Source organism: Pecten maximus, chromosome 5 (genome assembly GCF_902652985.1).
Source record: "Pecten maximus chromosome 5, xPecMax1.1, whole genome shotgun sequence".
Lineage (NCBI taxonomy): Eukaryota > Metazoa > Mollusca > Bivalvia > Pectinida > Pectinidae > Pecten > Pecten maximus.
The window spans coordinates 20,363-42,787 of NC_047019.1; the positions used below are offsets into that span (position 1 = coordinate 20,363).

At 33.8% G+C, this 22,425-nt stretch overlaps 2 long non-coding RNA genes across 2 annotated transcripts; both read left to right on the forward strand.

The window, feature by feature from the left end:
* The first annotated feature begins 5,834 nt into the window (after positions 1-5,834).
* LOC117328527 lies at positions 5,835-7,991 on the forward strand. The gene is made up of 2 exons (XR_004532973.1): positions 5,835-5,926; positions 7,460-7,991. It is a non-coding gene; the product is annotated as an uncharacterized LOC117328527 (long non-coding RNA).
* Positions 7,992-10,228: 2,237 nt separating this feature from the next.
* LOC117326760 lies at positions 10,229-15,910 on the forward strand. The gene is made up of 3 exons (XR_004532500.1): positions 10,229-10,364; positions 11,101-11,188; positions 15,834-15,910. It is a non-coding gene; the product is annotated as an uncharacterized LOC117326760 (long non-coding RNA).
* Positions 15,911-22,425: the final 6,515 nt, after the last annotated feature.

Genomic DNA, 22,425 nt, shown 5'->3' on the forward strand with positions numbered 1-22,425 from the left:
ACGCAGGTACATGTTTCAAGCTATTTCAAATTTAGCTTTGATGTAACAACTTATGTTTACACCAATTTCCATTGCTGTAGTCTGAATATTTTATACTCTTCAGAAGCTCAAAATAATCTGCCCTCCTGTCACATTTTCTCATTCTAAACCAGTAGCTGCCAAGACATACAAATGCCTTTTTATTACCAATTACTGTCTATATATATGTCAGGATTCCATATTTCTAGCCTTGCGTGGATACATAACTGTTAAGCTAAACTTTGAACAAATACTACATTTGTATTCAACTGTCCTGCAGTATATTTTCCAGTGTAAATTAGAAATTAATCTGGATTTGAATAAGAGATATACATTTTGTAAGTTTAAATCTAGTAAGTTTGTAATTACCTCCCCTTCAATATATATTACAAACACAAAAATTCAAGTTTTGGCAGTTTTATTATCAACTAATGTACATAATGGAATATATTAACATAAAATGACCTTTCACCCCTAATCAATTTATCTCTGAAAGTCCATTATATTTAATAGTTAAATTATAAGCACTTAGAAGGGGTGAAAGGGCTAAAAACAAAAGTTCATCATTTGTAATCAAGCACAAAAATATGGGAGACAATAATTGAATTCCATGAAAACACACATGTACATTATTATTACAAACAAACAATGCTATTGTCAATAATTGTCTGTGCCATTGACATGAAAATGTTCTAACACAATTAATACGAGTAAAATAAATAATGATTATATTAATTAAATGACGTAAATTAAATCCTACATGTTAGACCAAAACATGAATTTTTAGGGTGGGTTCAGGGTGGGTTTTGAAACAACTGAAAGGATCCTGTCTGTTCAGGGACAAATACAAAACTAACTAATCCAGGTGTATGATAGTGAATAACTCCTACAGTAAGGAGAGATCACCGAAGAAATTGACCAATGAAATTGATATTCAAATCAGATGACTGTTCACCAGAAATCTTATCCAGGGAACCAACAGGGATTAGGTTCGACAGGTGAACGCATTTACCTGGTCAATTACAACTACTGGTCACAACCCACTGGACATGAATATATATTGTACAGGGTATAATTAGCCATTATGGAACATAATGTAAACATTAAATTAGAAATACAGATAGATGTATTAATGTATTAGATATATATATCTGTATTTAAAATATAGATAGTATATATAATTATTAAATAAATAGACATCTGAATTAAAAACAGAAATAATGGTGTTGAAATAGACATCACCATTCAAAAAAAGGATATGTTAATGATGCTGGTAAAAGGCAAACGGCTTGCCAGTACAAACTCATAAAAATGGTTATTTTTCATGAATACTTCGAGTAAAAGTAACTAATAGAGAGCGCAGCTCGAACGGGCGAAGCCCGTTCGCGTAGCGAACTTAATGGTAGAGATGTCTCGGAACTCCCCCCTTTTCCCCCAATATACTTAGAGTTCAAAAACTTTCTCAGTAACCGGAAACAGGAAGTCACGACAAGATCCAGTGTTGCGCAAGACTGTATTCAAAGTCACATTCTCGGGAGATTACAAAATATCAAGATTTTAAAAATATGCAAATGTTTGACTTCACACTAGTTAGAATTTGTTAATAAAATTTATCACGAACAAGTTCTTAATTTTTATGGGAGCGTGCCTCACATTATAGCATCAGCTATAGGATTTCATTGCGGAACCAATCGTTTGGTACCTCAAGCGGCTATCTCCTTAATCACGGGAGACAACTCGTACATACCGACACAATACACAACCCATTTTTCTCGATAGTAGATCTATATTTTGAATGTTGTAATTGTTCATTATAATTCTCATAAAATCCCCCAAAAGAAATATATTTCATTTTACATCGACTTTGAATGCCTCCAGAGTCTATTAATTATAACAAAACATTATATCTACACATAATGTAGGCACACAAGTACTCGGTCAGTAAGTAGGCCAGCTAGTACCCAGGTGACAGACGGTCGAATATTTTACGCGTATCTGATTGTAAGTAAAAACCAACGACCTGCATGAATGAGAAAATAAATAGATAAAGATGGATTTTTATTGAAGAGATAATATTTCAACCGCAACATAATGTGTTTATATTTTTATAGGGACGTTTACGCCTGCCATGTTACAATCACCTACGAGATGTGAGGTAAAAACCTCTCGCTTTCATTATATTTCCATTCACAGTTTTTTTTTTTTTTGCAGTTTCTTTTGGTTCATATATGATGTAATTAAACTATATATGCATTTATGAAAAATATCATGACTTCAAATAAAGTGCTATTACACGAAAGATGTATATATTTGAGACGTCTGGTGGTAGCCTATTATCAAAAATTCATCGCAGAATTCCAAGTCCGAGACGGGTTGGCAACCGGTATACTCGGTACAAGAACCGTACCGTTATTCGTTTCACAAAATGCCGGTATTTGCAAGAATAAAAACATTAAAATCCGACGTAAAAAAAACTTGACGAAACAGTTATTTTGTTCAGTTGTTTCAATCACTTACTAGAATGATTTCGCAACTTTAATTTACCGCTATTTTCTACAATTGTATGTAAACAACTATATATCCTAGCTTGCAGTTTCGTATCCATATGTCTCATTTTTGTCGTGTGTGTTGAAAAGTCGAAACCAGAAATCAATAACTTACAAAATCTCTTTAGATGTCATATTTCATATTTTCATATCAAAATATGTAATTAAATCAACGATCACGTGATCAGTCTGTTCACGTCTGATCACATGATCAATCAGTCAAAATGGGAGCGCCTTTTGGATACGGACTTCATCCGAAACTCTGTAATGTGATGTTTGTCAATTAAAGGCAAGTTGCTTACAAGTTGTTAATCTGTTTGTTCACATGTTTACCTTATTTTTCCTTTAATAACTTAGGACTAAACTTTGTTTACGATTACCGTTAGTGATTCAGAGCTTGATCAGACTGCATCATTAGAACGAAGGCATACCCTTCCTACACTGCTCGGAGACAGACATATTGTCGTCCAGATCTACGTTATCGCAGCTAGTATTTCATAAAAAAACATGTATCATAGGTCAGTGATAGTATGCTGAAATCCGATCGTTTATCTTATAAAGCTAACAAAACTATCGCATCTGTTAGTCGTAGTGGTCATTCCGACATTCGTGATGTTTACACCGACTGCACTCTTCCCTCAAAAAGAATATACAGAATTTGGAATTTCTGGGATAAAATTAACTGCAGTTGGTTATAGTATTAATAATAAAGACTCATACAATAAATGGTCAATCATTAGGGAGTAACTCAACTGGAAAAGCATTTCATGACAATTTTTACAACTGATGATTTAACCAGCTTGTCTTAATCTTCAGCTATAAATGTAACATTTTCAAATTATTTTATGTAATGTACACAAAGCTGTGAAACCTTTGTGTTATATTCATAAATAGCTCGAGTTTTCTCTGGCCCTGTCATCATGTCTTGTATAGGGCAAGAGCGCGCTACTATATGAAAACATGGAATTCTCCGACACCGTTTGGTGTCGCTAAGAATTTGGTACAAATACAATAAAATCGGGTGTGACATAACACCAACCTTACATTTATGGATAAATGAGATATTTATTTACCCAAGAACACCCATTTAGTCCCATCTAGGTGTTTTATTCCATCCGTATAGACCTTCGCTCTACGCTAGTCAAAATTTCATACTCGACGGCATATTGCCAACTGTAGGTCGCAGTCGGCCAATTACCTTAATCAGTGCGCGATGGAGTGAAAAGGAAACACAAATACAACATCTATTTTTTTTTATATATATATTACCCTTTATAATTTAAAAATAATGAATTTTTGAATTTAATATAATTCACACAGGTTTTGGGAAATAATAAGCTTAGTTTTCTTAATTTAAACTATGCAAGAAGAAAAACACAATAAAGCATATGTGGTCTTTTCGGTCCATTGCGTTCCGATTCCGGTTGGGACAGGGCCAGAGTAAAATTGGGCTAATTAATAAAATGAAAAATAATTTTAGATAATCAAAATGTATACCAATTGCAGACTATATACTACTTTTTAAAGTATATATCATTAATATCATTAATATCTTCAATAGATATTAATATTCAAAAACTTTCAAAATTCATTTATTGCTGTGAAATTGTTTATATTGTAACCCTGCGGGTATTAATATAATATTAGCCGCAATATACCGCTCAGCTAGAGAGATCTTCTCTTTAACTAAATTGGTTGAGAGTAAGACTAGTAAGCTAGAGGCCCCGGCTTCGATCCCTAGCGGATTTAAATTTAATTAAGCATGCGCTCTGTTACAATATTTATCATAGGGGGCAGGGGAGGACCAACGTCACAAACAATAATTGTTAGATAAATAATCTGACAATCATTTTTGTGACGTAGGTTCGCGCTTACCCCCTGTGATATTTATGTCGCCCAAGAAGCCCCTTATTTTAGGCAAATCCCCCTTGAAATAATCATCAAACTCTCTTATTGGTCCTGTAAAAAGTATGACATGCACATACAATTGTAACAGGATAATTTTGAAACTGATAAGATTTATTGTTTTTATTTCATTTTGTGTTTGCACTTGATTTTCTGATATATGTAAGTGAGGCATTGCTTTCATTTTATTGTTTGAAAACAATGTATTCATCACATCTAAAAATCTTGAATGGTTCTACAGTGTTATCTTTATTTGTAAGCTATGGGTGCTTTACCAGATTATGGTAATGCTCGAAAACAAAAGCATAGGTTTTTCAGTAACACTACAGTAATTGAATCATTTGAGTATCTTTGATTTATATTCAAAACGTAACGGTATACTTTTCAACGAACATATGTCCGGTGTTTTAAGAGTGCAGCTCCGGTCCGTTCGAGTTGCATACAAGTTTACCAAATATAGCACATAAAATAAAGAGGACTTCCGATTTTTTTTGTTGTCGTCTGCTGCTCATCTACGAGATCTGCTGTCCCGTCACCTTGTCATCGCTTAATCAGTCTATTTTAAGACTTATTCTACGATTAGTTTTTGTAGTAAGGTATCTAAATCATAATTCTTGTTGATATATACTTTATTACAAACCAGTGTATAGATCTGTTGGCAATATATTCATTTTGTAACGTGGGATTTACTATTCTAGTACACTAGATTATGTGTGCTTGTTTCTCGAATTCCATGGGCACCGGGATTGCTGCGCTCTCACATAGGCCATGCCTAAAATTATATTAGATAAACGGTAGCTGCGCTTTAACAACGCAATGTACCATCATATTGGTATCGAATGTAAACCAAACCAGGAAATGCGGTTGCCTTCCGGAAGCGTTTATGCGCAGACGCGAACAGCAGGACCGCAGTTAACGTGAAAAGGCTTATTGTTGAAATGTTTTGAATACAGCAGAAATTCGGGTGTTTAACATAAAAATTAGAAAGGAGTGAAGATTTGTTCCACAAAGATATTTCAGTTTTTATTTTATTTAAACCAGCATAGAAATATAGTAAATTATATAATATCATTTTGGAGCATTCAAAAAGTCGAGTCTCGCTCAAAACGCAAAAGAGAGGTGAGTACAATAGTCGACACGGCCATTTTATCCGGATTTTGTTTTTCCTGTGATATACATATTTATACATGGTGAGATAAATATTTTATCCTCTGCTAATTTCAATTTTTTTAAATTTAATTTACAGTTCTTATTTTAGCGACGAAAAAAGTGTTATGATAACAAAAACTGAAAATAAAATAAAAGGTTTGATTTTTATAATAATTTCCGGACTACGTCGATTAAACTATTGGACTACGACCCCGGAAAAAAATTTAACAACGCGCTGCTGCGTTGCGGGTATTTTAATGCACAGAAGAGGATTTTTCGTCAGTTGCAGCCGGACTATTTTATAATTGGTAGGTTTTTATGTAAATACACATGTTTGTTCATCCAAAATCTAGAATACGGTCTTTTAATATCGATGTTAGGCGAGTTTGACAACTGGCCGGACCGTCCCGAGATCTACAAAACCAGACGGGCAGACGACAGTCCTACCTGACACGTTTAAATTCCCAATGTTAGCCCTTTCGCAACCAAATGTGACAAATACTTCAAAAATACTACAAAACACGTCATTATTCCAACTTAATCGTCTTCGCGTTGATAGTTTTCCTCAAATGTGATGAATTGGAAAATCCTTTCGCAGGCAAATCGCCTTGGTGGGCTTGCTAAAGGCGAGATGGCTGAAGAGAACTGACCGGAATGTTAAATAAGTACTCGGTGATTTAAACTTGATAGGATTGTTTTTTATCAATTCTTTATTAAGGCCCTGCGTAAGGATAAACATGTTAAATAGAGAGGATTTCACTTACATGATAGGTACCTTCAAGACGTGTTATATTAATTTATTAAGATTGAAAACGACTCGTTCTCTAGTATTTTTTTCATGTACATGTCTTTGTGTCAATTACAAAAAGATAAAGGTCACATTTTACAGTGAAACATAAACATGCAGTAGTCGGGTGTTGTGTGCATGTACCTTATATGTTTGCCAGCGACCTAGCATCTTCATACATGTACCTTGAGATCATATTTAAAACAAAATTCACACAATGATAATTACAAGGATGTTAATATCTCCAGACAAGATAAGTCTCAGGGTTTTTAATGATTCAGTTTGTTGGTTTGTATAGCTTTCCTAAATTAACACATTGTATTATTATAAGACAAACTGTATTTGACACCATCATATTAAGCACAATGTGTAATTAACTGATTTTAACAAAAATATTTTTTCTAATTAATGGTATATATGGGTATCGATGAGACAAAGCCTCATGAAAAATATGCTCATGTGTTTTAAATACCAGCACTGCCTGAAGGGCCGCCTTGCGGAATGTCTGTTGTCCATTCTCATCCATCAATATTTCCATTAAATCTCTACTGTTTCTGAATTCCAGAATGGATCTGATGATAAACACATGGTATGGCTCCTATATAAGGCCAGAAAGAGGGGCTCAATAGGGTAAAAATAGAAGAAAAAAAAAACTTAAAAAAAATAAAAACAATTAAAAATCCTTCTTGTTAAAGAATAACAGGATTTAGTCCACCTTTGAGTTAGAACCATTGTTAGGAGAGGCAGCTCAAAAAGTAGGAAACTATTTGAAGTACAACTTGCATGATAGTATTTTGCCATGATTACTGAAATATCCAGGTGTAAGTAATGCAGGCCCTCTGGGCCATTTGTTATTTGAGCAATACTATTGGTCAATCAAGTATCCCAATTGTAGTTTGTAATTTCAATTCTGCAATTTCTTTGAAGTCTCAATGTTTGCTTACTAAGATTTATGAAACCTTTTTTAACATAATCAGTATATAATAAATACTGATTTATTGGTTTAACACTTTGTGCCAAAATTATATAATGTAAAGTTTCCATTCTTTTCCAGACTGAAAAACAATATGCCAAAACACTTTTGTTGTGTTGAGGTGTAGATCTGATCCCTCAGCCTGTAGTCCTAAAGGAAAAAAAACTAAAAAGAAACTTCATCGACCATCATCGACTGAAAGAGTTGTGGTCAGCTTGTCGAGTGAGAATGGCTTGATCAGATCAACTGGTATTATCATGGACTAGCAATCAGCATGTCTTGACAAATTCCCAGGAGGCAGATCCGGATTTCTACCCAGACTTACAGTGTTGCTTCTCGGGCCCTGGAATCTCTAAAGTCTGTGGAACTGAACATCAGTTCAACCACACGAACCATAAGAACTGTGTACTATGAAGAAAACCATCAACTCCGCAAAATCTATTACTGTTGTGCTTTCTCCTGTAACACAGGTATTGTTTTATGTTAGCATTTAATTAACAGTTGACAGTAGATGCTACGCGCCATGAGTGAGGACTGTTTAAAACAATTGCAAATTGCAAAAGGATTCAAGACTTTTTAGGGGGATTTATTTTATGGATGGTGTGTTGAAAAAGGAAGAGAAAGAGAAGTGGGAGAAGATAAGAATATGAGAAGAAGGGTGAATAGAGAAACATGTTAAATGCTAGTGTTAAAGAGTAAGAAGGAAAACAGAGAAATAAAACAGTGTTGTGAGAGAACTGAGAATGGAAGGGAGGGTAGAAGATGTTAACTAAGGTGTGTAAATGTTGTTATATTGTTAAATATTGATTGAATAAAACATTATGAATCTATTTGATGTTTTTTTGCTTTGTTTGCTATATTTTTGAAAGGCTTCTTTATAAATTATAACATTTTAGCATCTTGTTTATCAATACAATGATTATTAGTTTTTTTTCAAGTAAAACTAATGTAAACAACATGTGAAATTTATGTAAAGCTCACGTGAAATTCGTGTGAATTTTTTCATGTGAAATTCACGTAATTTCACGTGAATTTCACTTTTTTTGCCCTTTTCACGTGAAATTCACGTGAAAAATTTCACGTGAATTTCACGTGAAGGAATATTGCCTGTGTACTATTTAAGCAACAAGAGGTCAACGACCTCGTAGCTCTATGAATAACCCAAGACGGGCAGAATTCTTTATTAAAGGGGGTCAGCGACCTTTTAGCTTTATGGATTACCCAAAATCACCCTTCAGGTGACTCCAGTATTCCTAGTTTTACATAAAATCCTTACCTTCCCATTTCGTATTAGCTCTACTACTATATGTTTGATGGTTTATTCTTTGTTTCACACTTTTCGTACATCGAAATTTTAAAATTTTGATTTATATATTTCTGTGTGGTTGTTGCTTTAACGTTTAAGACTAAAGCTAAAGATATTATATGATATGATAAATTCTTCAGAATTCGAAGTCTAAAATATGGGTTTTCGATAACATAATAAGTTTTTATGCATTCCATGTTTCAAATGTATATGAAGGTAATACTGTATATTATACGGGCGTAGAAATCATTTTGCAGATGGGATTACATATTCATTTTGCCTTAAGAATGAGATCGTTTCGAGGGAATTTAATGAGCCCTTTGCCGCAGAACCTATTATATAGCATTATGTGTGCTTAAAAGTCATATTACTAGTTATAGCGATAATAAACCAGGCATAATAAAGCAAATGTGACGGAACAATAATAATCATAAGAAAAATCAATAAAAATCGGAACAATAACAATAATTCACCCGGCTTCGTTTGGATTGACTTGGTAAATATCAGTGTATCACGGCACACGCACATTCATTACAAAATATTATTGTTCTTTCTTTTTAATTGTTCAATCTTAAGTTACAATATAACACATATGTGGCCTCTAGCAGACACAAGCGTGTGTAGGCCCATTATGTAATAGTATCCAGCGGCGTAACAGAAAAACGAAACATATATAGAGGATATCTAACAGTGTCTTCAGTAATACCAAATATATTTCACTCGTGTGGCTAATATTTTGATATTTTCGTGCGCAGCACGAGTGAAAAATATCAAAATGAACAGATGGATAATATATGAAACAAGGTAGAAATATTTCGCTTATCCTATACTTCTGTAGATTTCTCTTCTAATACTAGTGTGAGACGATACTATTGTAGATACAGTTACACTTCTCCTTATTCCGTTGTCACCAGACATTACAGTAGATAAACTTTCAATTTCGTATCATTCCTGTGCGACCCGCTCCTACGTTAGACCAAGCTTTAAATTATCCGATCGCAGTGTGATCCGATTATTTCAGTGTAACCCTATATTACATATGATTTCAGTGTAACCCTATATTAAATCTGATTTCAGTGTAACCCTATATTACATCTGATTTTAGTGTAACCCTATATTACAGTAGACGCAGTCTCGTATTTTACGTGTTTCAGTATTACTCGATATAAATCCCCATCTTCCCGCATTTTGCTAATTGCAGTGTGAACCTTTACTGCTGTAGATAAAGTTTGCCATTATTTCTGTGTTACCCGAAGGTACATTTTATACAATTCCCCATTCTATTGATTTTATTATAACAAAATACCACAGCTTATGACCCTTTAGCTGGAGTGTTTGGTGTTAGTTGTGCGGTCGTTTCTCTGAAATTTGATTCTTTACTAACTCCAGGAAAGTGTCCTAGATATGCAAAAGCGAATCTTTAATTTACGTTAAATGAAACGGTATAGAGCGATCGGATAAAGATCGCCTTCTTGATAGTATAATTACGTGATTCAGTCTGTTACAAATATGAAAAACTGACATCTTCATTTTAGAGACGATTCTGTCGGAATATCACAAACTACAAACGCGGTATGAGGATGCTGTGCCCAAAGAAACACTGATTGAATTTGTGAACACGTACTTCTCAGATCCTGGAGATGAGTTCATACAATGGGCGCCTACGGATATACCTCGTATGTAAGTTCAGACTATAAAGGTAGAGAAACAACAGAGAATTATAACAATGGTACATATGAACAGATTATGCAAATATCACTGTCTCCCCCATGAATTGAACTCGGGATCTAAAGCTTACTTATCTTTCGCTCAACCCATCAAGCTCATTTCTCATTTATCAAGAAGAATATTGTATATTGTAGTTGTGTCAATTCGAATTTTAGTCTGATTTGGAAAACAAAATAGCCGAGAGGCTTTCTAAGTTTGACAGTTGTAGGAAATACTTGAAATATAATTCCCAAGTTTCTTCATGTAGATTAAGGGTGTAAAGGAGAAAGGCGAAGAAAGACAATGTAGAAACATATCAAAATACTGAATTAGGACCCAACAACACAATTCATTTCGGACGCAAGGATCCTTCTAAGATCTCTTCTTGATTTTGCGTTAAAAGCTATATGACATGTCTGTTTAAGTGTCGTTAGATAGAATCAAATCAACTGCATTCTTCAGTGACGGAATGAATAGGACCTGCAACAAGTAATATACAAAATGACATTGAAACTTAACTATCAATGAATCCAAACATGTCATTAGTATCTGTTGGCAGATTACAATTCACAAAATCCTACATGTTTTACCGGCTTCTATGGAAATATCAGAAGAAGACATAATACACTATCTTTGTATTTTGATATCTGGAGTAAATCGGAAATATAAGTCTTACAGGTGATCCATGACATGCTTTTAAATGTTGCAGACCATCATTCTTAGACAACGTCACAGATCCCTTACTTTATGACTTTGGATGGGATCTATGTAATATTTGGAAAGATCTCGGGCGAAAGGTCAGTGCTAAAATTTATCACCTGTATTAAGAAATGACAGATAATTCTTACATTAAAAGAAACAAATCAAAATTGATAAAGCGAGAACAAAATACGAACAAAAATACAGATTTGTATTGAGACCCTTGGGAAAAATCACCTTCTTCTAATAAATTGCTTTCAAACAAGATTATAATGTTGTCAATAAATGTATCAAGTTGTTCCAATGGTTTCATCGAATTGCATCTATCAATACTTTGTGTTGTTTTTTTCCCGTCAGTATTCGATAAATTATGACAGGGAAATCACGATAATGAGAACGAACACCTCACAATCGAATGGACTTGTAAATGTAAGCATGGTAGATAGAGGAAGGAGTGAGGTTACTATCAAGAAATGGAAAATAAACAATTTTGATATATAAATCGTAGTTTACCATACAGATTACTTGTAAGCTAAAACTATCCCTTAGTATTTTTTTTTTTTTTTTTTTTTTTTTTAATTTGGTTAGCTGTTTATTTTTTTTTCAAATTATCACATTGTGGTTGCATGGATTTGAACTTCGGAAAATTTTCATTTAATCTAATTATCTTCAGATAATTCCATTAAAATCATATCAATAATTGCAATCATACAAGATCTTGATAAAGAAATACATTATTATCTAATAAATAAAGGATTTTTAGTGATAAATACATCTGTTACATTAAACTTTGAGACAATTTTTTGTAACTTTTTTATTTTCCAGATACATTCAATATGTATACATGTATCATTATAATAATATCTTTCTCACTCTGATCAACTTCAATTCTCACCTTCATCATCATCAACATGTCCAATTCTCTCATTCATCCATCATCATCATCATCATCATCATCATCATCATCATCATGTCTATTCTCACCTTCATCCATCATCATCATCATCATGTCAAATTCTCACATTCATCCATCATCATCATCATCATCATCATCATCATCATCACCATCAGTAAATCATCTTCATAAATCAACTATCATTCATCATCATCATCATCATCATCATCATCATCATCATCATCATCAATAAGTTATCTTCATAAATCAATCACCATTCATCATCATCATCATCATCATCTTCATCCTCATCATCAAGAAATCATCAACATCATCTTTATAAGTATAAGTCATCATTTTCATTAATCAACTATCAGTCATTGATTCAGCATCATCCATCTGTTATTCATTCCCATCACACCCATCAATTACTCATTAACATCATCACCACCACATCATTAGAAATAATCAGTATCATTTACAGGTATCAATATTTGTTGTATTGATTAATTAATGAAGACACTAAACGTATTTATAACTGTAAGTTAATTTGTATCTTTTTTTAACTGATCATCAGTTAAAAAATACATACATCCTTCCTTACATGCAAACACACACTGTCATTCACTTAACACATCCGCACACGCACGCAGGCACACACACACAGAGAGAGAGAGAGAGAGAGAGAGAGAGAGAGAGAGAGAGAGAGAGAGAGAGATAAAGAGAGAGAGAGAGAGAGAGAGAGAGAGAGAGAGAGAGATTCTGTGTCATTAAAATTTAAATATATAGCTGGAGGTTGCAGTAAAATGCATAGTTATTTATGAAAGCTTTAATAGATTATTAATAAAATCATAAAAAACATTTTATTTCATCTTTGTTTTTCTGTCAGGGGTTGGGTGTTATTTCTATCAGTTTACTCCATTTTTTCCAATCAGTATTAAATTTTTCCAAACTCCTATTTCCTTTATCAATGCAAATATATTTCAGAACACTGTAATTATCCTTGATAATGGATTTCAATGCCGTTACTGATAAGTTTTGCTCTAAACATCTTGATCTATAAATATATTGTTTCATTATAAGTAAAATCAGATTGTCTGTTGCATAATATATGTTTTTGTTGTTAAGCATGCCAAAAATAAAGGTTTGTTTATTAAAAGAAAATGGAATCAATAATGCATCTAACAAAAATTCAAAGTGTTCAAAAAAAATTTGTACTTCTCTGCACTCCCAAAATATGTGAGTTATTGTTTCTATTTCTGTTTTACAAAAGAAGCAATATAGCGTATCAGTTAGACCAATTTTGAATAAATATGAATTTGTTGTTAATATGTGCTGGTTTATTCTATATTGTAACCACAGTAATTTTGAGCTTCTAGTAATTTGAAAAGGGGTCAAATATATATATCTCCAAGTTTCTTCATCTATTTCAAATAAGTTGTTCCACTTCCTTTTACCAGTAGGTAGGATTTTATTACTACAATGTATGCTGTAGAAATCTTTTGACCCTTTCTTGCTTTTAAGAAAAATTTCTAAATTATTGGGAATAAAGGGATAAGATAAGTTAATATTATCAAATTGTCTGTGCAATAGAAAGTCCCTGATGGAATTAATAATACCCTGGTAAGTTAAAAAATTTGTGTTAACATTGAATTTTGCTGTAAACTCCTGAAAACTGTAAAATGTCAATAGGTGGGGATGTTTCATAAGATCATGAAGTATAACAATACCCTTTTTATACCATCCCTGATAAAATACTACTTTTCTATTTACTTTTAAATCTTTATTAAACCAAGTGGGTGTTTTCAGTATTGGGTAAACATACTTACTATTTAATTGTGTTTTTTTCTCTATAAGACAGCTCCAAGACTTAAATACATCTTTCCAAAACAGATTTTTACATCTAGATTCACATTTTTTAATGTAATCTGCTCCACAATTAGCCAAAATGCCTATATCAATATTTTTTGCTAAAATGTATTGCCATTTACTTGACTTAGAGTATAATCTTCTTATCCATGTTAACTTCAAAGCTCTAATAAAAGAATATATATCCACCATTCTAAGCCCTCCTTCATTATATTCTTTTACAATAATATCTCTTCTTACCTTGTCAACTTTACTGTTCCAAAGAAAATTATAAAGTTCCGAATTTAATTTTTTAATGAAGGATATATCAGGGTTTGGCAATGATATGAATAAGTGATTGAGTTGTGAAACCAATAACGACTTTATAACTTGTATTTTACCAATAGGTGTAAGAATCCGCTTATTCCAGTTACTCAGGAGTGATTTAAGTTTTACTAGTTTTTTGTCAAAATTCATTCTAACCATTCTATATAAATCTACATTAAACTCAATACCCAATAATGTAAATGTACTTTTCCCCCAATGTAAATTCCACTCTGGACAAAACTTTTCTTCGCTGTATTTTCTACTACCTATCCACATAACTTCAGTCTTACCCTTGTTTATCTTTAGACCAGATATTTCAGCATATTTTTTTTAACTCTTCCAATGTTTCTTGTAATGACTTTCTTGACCCATCAAGAATGACTGATGTATCATCAGCGTACTGAGACAATAATATAGGAGTATCTTCAATATCAATTCCCTGAATATTTACATTATTCCTTATCCTAATTCCTAGCACTTCTGCACATAAAATGAATAGGTATGGAGAGACAGGGTCACCTTGACAACACCCTCGTTTAATATTGAAAAATGAAGATCAATTCCCCCCCTGATTAACTGATGAATTCGCCCCTTTTTGAAAAATATTTATCCATTTTCTTATATCCCTCCCAAAATTGAAAAATTCCAACACTTTATCAATGAAAACCCACCCTACCGAATCAAAGGCTTTTTCAAAATCAACATTTAATAGCATCCCAGGAATATCATTTTCATCTGCATACTGCATAATATCATATATAATTCTTGTATTCTCTCCTATATACCTACCTGAGATAAAGCCAGACTGATCCGAGTTAATAATTTTATCCAATACTGTTCTTATTCTAGTAGCAACTGTACCTGAGGCAATTGTATACACTGTGTTTAAGAGCGAAATGGGTCTCCAATTCTTAATATACTGCCTTGGCTTATCTCCCTTTGGTAAACAAGTTATGATCCCCTGTCTTTGTGTTACTGAAAGTTTGTCAATATTAAACCCGTGTTGAATTGATCTGACTACAAAATGCCCTAACTGTTTCCAAAAATATTTAAAAACTCTACAGTAAACTCATCTGATCCTGGACTTTTATTATTCTTCATATTTTTAAGAGTTTGAGAAGCCTCCTTGTAAGTAATATTACCCTCTAAACCCTTAGTATTTATTACCTACCAGCCATATGGTCGGCATGGTAATTAAGTTTAGCAAGGTGAGAGTTTTCAATCCAAAATTTATTTTATAGAACATAATATTTTTGAATTTATCATTCGATTCTCAAATCATATTCGACAAGAACATCTTCCCCTAACTTGTGCCTCTCTCAATCTCAGTACATATCCTTTCTTCCACCTCACCTCCTTTCTCCCTCTCTATCTCCCTCCTCCCCTCTGTCTTGCCTGCCCTACTACATCTTTCTTTTTGCCATCCCACTATTTTCCCTTTGTCCTTTTCCTTTCCCCTCTCTATATCCCTCCTTACCTCTGTCTTGCCTGCCCTACTACATCTTTCCTTTTGCCATCCCACTATTTTCCCTATGTCCTGCAGAGTTATAAATAACTTCGACGCCGAAAAATCGCACAAAAGTTCAGATGACTTTAACATGAAAATTCAACAATGTGAATAAGTATATATAAAAAGCCACAAGAAATCTTGCCTTTGCATATATTTACTTCAGATAAAGCCCGATTTGTTGAACAAGAGTGATAGATACTCTTTACTCTACTTGCCGAACCCCTTCATAGTACCCGGTGGGAGGTTAAGAGAGACATACTACTGGTACGTATCACATGACGTTTACAGAGACAAAGCATTGCATCATAAGGGGCATAAGGAATTTAATTGATCCGTGAACTTTCACCTTGAGGGAGGATAAGAGGGGATTTCCTACTGTTTAATAAAAGGATGTTCTTATTAATGGATATCTAGTGAGTAATTAAATATTGTTCATGTTAAGGTATACCTTCTCAGTAATGAATGGATGTTCATGCTTAGGGATACCTGCTTGGTAATAAATGGATGTTTATGTGAAAGGATACATACTTGGCAATAAATGGATCTTTATGTGAAAGGATACATACTTGGCAATAAATGGATGTTTATGTGAAAGGAAACATACTTGGCAATAAATGGACCTTTATGTGAAAGGATACATACTTGGCAATAAATGGATCTTTATGTGAAGGGAAACCTACTGGATAATAAAAGAGTGTTTAGTTTAAGGGATACCTACTCAGGATGTTCATATTAGGGGTATCCAACTCAGTAATGAATTGATGCTCACGAAAAGAGATACATTGTAAGTAATCAATTGGTGTTCATGTTAAAAGATACCTACTGGGTAATAAAAGGATGTTCATATTACGGGTTACCTACTCAGTAATAAATTATGATGTTAAGAGATACCTAATGGGAAATAATTCGATGTTGATAACTAAGAGATAACTACAGGGTAATCAATTGGTGTTAGTGTTAAGGAACACTTACTAGGTAATCAATTGGTGTTAATGTTAAGGGATACCTACTGGGTAATCAATTGGTGTTAATGTTAAGGGACACTTACTGGGTAATCAATTGGTGTTAATGTTAAGGGATACCTACTGGGTAATCAATTGGTGTTAATGTTAAGGGATACCTACTGGGTAATCAATTGGTGTTAATGTTAAGGGATACCTACTGGGTAATCAATTGGTGTTAATGTTAAGGGACACCTCCTGGGTAATCAATTGGTGTTAATGTGAAGGAACACTTACTAGGTAATCAATTGGTGTTAATGTTAAGGGATACCTACTGGGTAATCAATTGGTGTTAATGTTAAGGGACACTTACTGGGTAATCAATTGGTGTTAATGTTAAGGGACACCTACTGGGTAATCAATTGGTGTTAATGTTAAGGGATACCTACTGGGTAATCAATTGGTGTTAATGTTAAGGGATACCTACTGGGTAATCAATTGGTGTTAATGTTAAGGGATACCTACTGGGTAATCAATTGGTGTTAATGTTAAGGAATACCTACTGGGTAATCAATTGGTGTTAATGTGAAGGAATACCTACTGGGTAATCAATTGGTGTTAATGTTAAGGGACACCTACTGGGTAATCAATTGGTGTTAATGTTAAGGGACACTTACTGGGTAATCAATTGGTGTTAATGTTAAGGGATACCTACTGGGTAATCAATTGGTGTTAATGTTAAGGGATACCTACTGGGTAATCAATTGGTGTTAATGTGAAGGGATACCTACTGGGTAATCAATTGGTGTTAATGTTAAGGGACACCTCCTGGGTAATCAATTGGTGTTAATGTGAAGGAACACTTACTGGGTAATCAATTGGTGTTAATGTTAAGGGACACCTACTGGGTAATCAATTGGTGTTGATGTTAAGGGATACCTACTGGGTAATCAATTGGTGTTAATGTGAAGGGATACCTACTGGGTAATCAATTGGTGTTAATGTTAAGGGATACCTACTGGGTAATCAATTGGTGTTAATGTGAAGGAACACTTACTGTGTAATCAATTGGTGTTAATGTTAAGGAATACCTACCGGGTAATCAATTGGTGTTAATGTGAAGGAACACTTACTGGGTAATCAATTGGTGTTAATGTTAAGGGATAGCTACTGGGTAATCAATTGGTGTTAATGTTAAGGAACACCTACTGGGTAATCAATTGGTGTTAATGTTAAGGTATACCTACTGGGTAATCAATTGGTGTTAATGTTAAGTGATACCTACTGGGTAATCAATTGGTGTTAATGTTAAGGGATAGCTACTGGGTAATCAATTGGTGTTAATGTTAAGGGATACCTACTGGGTAATCAATTGGTGTTAATGTTAAGGAATACCTACTGGGTAATCAATTGGTGTTAATGTTAAGAGATACCTACTGGGTAATCAATTGGTGTTAATGTGAAGGGATACCTACTGGGTAATCAATTGGTGTTAATGTGAAGGGATACCTACTGGGTAATCAATTGGTGTTAATGTGAAGGTATACCTACTGGGTAATCAATTGGTGTTAATGTGAAGGGATACCTACTGGGTAATCAATTGGTGTTAATGTTAAGGGATACCTACTGGGTAATCAATTGGTGTTAATGTTAAGGGATACCTACTGGGTAATCAATTGGTGTTAATGTGAAGTGATACCTACTGGGTAATCAATTGGTGTTAATGTGAAGGGATACCTACTGGGTAATCAATTGGTGTTAATGTTAAGGAACACCTACTGGGTAATCAATTGGTGTTAATGTTAAGGGACACCTACTGGGTAATCAATTGGTGTTAATGTGAAGGAATACCTCCTGGGTAATCAATTGGTGTTAATGTGAAGGGATACCTACTGGGTAATCAATTGGTGTTAATGTTAAGGGACACCTACTGGATAATCAATTGGTGTTGATGTTAAGGGATACTTACTGGATAATCAATTGGTGTTAATGTTAAGGGATACCTATTGGGTAATCAATTGGTGTTAATGTTAAGGGACACTTACTGGGTAATCAATTTGTGTTAATGTTAAGGAACACCTACTGGGTAATCAATTGGTGTTAATGTTAAGAGACACCTACTGGGTAATCAATTGGTGTTAATGTTAAGGGATAGCTACTGGGTAATCAATTGGTGTTAATGTTAAGGGATACCTACTGGATAATCAATTGGTGTTAATGTTAAGGGATACCTACTGGGTAATCAATTGGTGTTAATGTGAAGGAATACCTACTGGGTAATCAATTGGTGTTAATGTTAAGTGATACCTACTGGGTAATCAATTGGTGTTAATGTTAAGGGACACCTACTGGGTAATCAATTGGTGTTAATGTGAAGGAATACCTACTGGGTAATCAATTGGTGTTAATGTTAAGGGACACCTACTGGGTAATCAATTGGTGTTAATGTTAAGGAACACCTACTGGGTAATCAATTGGTGTTAATGTTAAGGGACACCTACTGGGTAATCAATTGGTGTTAATGTTAAGGGACACCTACTGGGTAATCAATTGGTGTTAATGTTAAGGGATAGCTACTGGGTAATCAATTGGTGTTAATGTTAAGGGATACCTACTGGGTAATCAATTGGTGTTAATGTGAAGGGATACCTACTGGGTAATCAATTGGTGTTAATGTGAAGGGATACCTACTGGGTAATCAATTGGTGTTAATGTGAAGGAATACCTACTGGGTAATCAATTGATGTTAATGTTAAGGGACACTTACTGGGTAATCAATTGGTGTTAATGTTAAGGGATAGCTACTGGGTAATCAATTGGTGTTAATGTTAAGGGATACCTACTGGGTAATCAATTGGTGTTAATGTGAAGGGATACCTACTGGGTAATCAATTGGTGTTAATGTGAAGGGATACCTACTGGGTAATCAATTGGTGTTAATGTGAAGGTATACCTACTGGGTAATCAATTGGTGTTAATGTGAAGGGATACCTACTGGGTAATCAATTGGTGTTAATGTTAAGGGATACCTACTGGGTAATCAATTGGTGTTAATGTTAAGGGATACCTACTGGGTAATCAATTGGTGTTAATGTGAAGGGATACCTACTGGGTAATCAATTGGTGTTAATGTGAAGGGATACCTACTGGGTAATCAATTGGTGTTAATGTTAAGGAACACCTACTGGGTAATCAATTGGTGTTAATGTTAAGGGACACCTACTGGGTAATCAATTGGTGTTAATGTGAAGGAATACCTCCTGGGTAATCAATTGGTGTTAATGTTAACGGACACCTACTGGGTAATCAATTGGTGTTAATGTTAAGGGACACTTACTGGGTAATCAATTGGTGTTAATGTTAAGGAATACCTACTGGGTAATCAATTTGTGTTAATGTTAAGGGATACATGTAACAATTTAGGATGATCAGGTTCTGATGTAGGAAAAGTAAAATTTTTTGTGCTTTATAAAACATCCTACTTTTCACATATATATAACTAGCCCTGATTGTCTCTCAATTTTTTGTAATTTTTATGATTAAATCCATTCCGCAGTATTAATTGTTTCAGGATGCAATAATTGATTGTTCGTGTCTTTTTGAAGCATGACAATCGGCCAAAAATGAAATAATTCAAAATATAGTACAGATTTTCTCAGCTTTTCTAGTGTATATGTACTGCATGCAAAAGAGATCTGAATACACAATTTTATCCTCTTATGGCATATTCATTGCTCTCTCCATATATGAATTAGTGACTTCATTTTTAAATGGATATGAATCAAACTTTATATTTATATTCGTAAAATTCAAGTATAAGAATGCCTTGACAGAGTTCATGATTCAGGATATTAAAGTCAAAATCATGGTTAAAAAGTACATGTATTAGTGGTAGAAAATCTTCGTCATCACTATCAGACTTCAATTCTACAGATTTTTGTCTCACAATTTGTTCAATTGGCACCTAAGGGAATTTGTTTTTTTTTTTATTTAATATTTTTGTACTTGCATTATACTTTTATTGACAAAACTAATTATTTCATCATGAAAACACCACTGGGAATCTTTTCACAGTCAATGTTTACGTAAATAAATAGATTATTATCTAGTGTCTCTGTTACATCTTGAAAAAAATTATAATCAGAAAATCTTCAATAAATTGTTTAATCTTTTGAAATGTATCTTCCCATTAAGATGTGCAAGTTATCTCATTATTCCCTAATGTCTGCACCAAGAAAAATGGATAAACATGCACTTTTTAAAGTTGGACACCACATCATTTGAGAATTTGTATTGCTTGCTTTGTCTTGTCTAGGTGAAGGATCTGTACGAGAGGATATTTCCTGATAGTCTGCCATTTAATACGCCAAGTAGACAAGTAACCATTTCCAACAGTGTAATACAGGCAGGACACTCATTTCTCTGCCGTGAAGAGTTTGTGTCAAGGGAGACAACTCGGTCACTGTACCTCCTTCACCACCTCCTGGAGCGTATGGAAGCAGTGATGAAGTGCGTCCAGATGAACTGGATGCCCATTCTTGTAATTAAAAAGTATTCCACAGATACATGTATATGTCAATGTAGTCAGTTTAATTATTTAAAAATGGCTGAGTGATGTTAATCATTACGGTGATAGTGCTGTCATCATTGGTATTTATATTTGTGAAAGAGGATGCCATTTTTGTTTCCATATTAACTTTACCAATCTTTGAAGCAAGCTATATCAGTTCCAGCAAGCAGTCATTGAAAAGTGTTTTCATCCATTTTGTGAGCGGTATAACATATATTATGATATAATGAATATCATATAATGCAATATGCAAATTTGAATTTGAGCCCAGTTGGGACCTCAGTCCTGTGGTAAGACCAGCCTGGTCCAGCTAACAAGTTATGTCAGTTCCAGCAGGAAGTCTTTTGATTAGGGCTATTTCATTAAGATATCTACCTGACCCCAGGACTCCAAAATAAATCACTTGTATCCATGGTTGGATTTCCTTCCTATTACTTCTACGTTAAATAAATTCTATAGTTGGTACCCCTTAACCAAACCTGGAATGGGATAGATGTTTTACTGGAATAACCCATAATGTTTTCCTCCATTTTTGTGAGCAGTATAACAAATATTAAGATATGATAAATATTGTAAATATTATAAATTTATAATTAAGGACATAACAAGAATTCTTACTTCAAATTCCTTTATATTTCCTGTTAAAATGTATTTAAAATATGGATATCTAAGGTTATGACAAATTGTAAATTGTTTAACTATTCAATTCAAAGATTCAAATGGCTGCCTCTCTTGTTCCTCTGACAATAAATGTATACATTGTATACAGGTATCTTGATTACAGGCCTAAGATACATTGACAAGTTTCCCTTTATTATTTTTTCATTTCTATTGTAAACAGTTAAAAGTTGTATATAATATGTATGTATATGGTCTAAGTCGCTTACTATTTTTAGTAGGGCACGGTAGGGGATATGTATTGATTTAGCACTACCCAGACTGAGTATGCTTGTTTTGTTCAGTAGCGAAAATTTAATAATTATTCAGTACATTTGTACATCTTTTTTGGTGTGGCTAAAACAGTACCTGACTACAAATCGAGTGAGACATGTTCTGAAATTAGATAAGTTGATTGATTTATTTAGTATGGTGACTGACATTTTCTAATAATTTCAGAATTTCTTAAGACAGTAACAGACATGGAGTCAGAGGTGACAAAGCTGACCTCCAAGTTAACGCTGACCTCTGTAGGGTCAGGCAGCGGGGCATATAAGTGGGCTGACAGCGTGCTGGTACAGGCATTA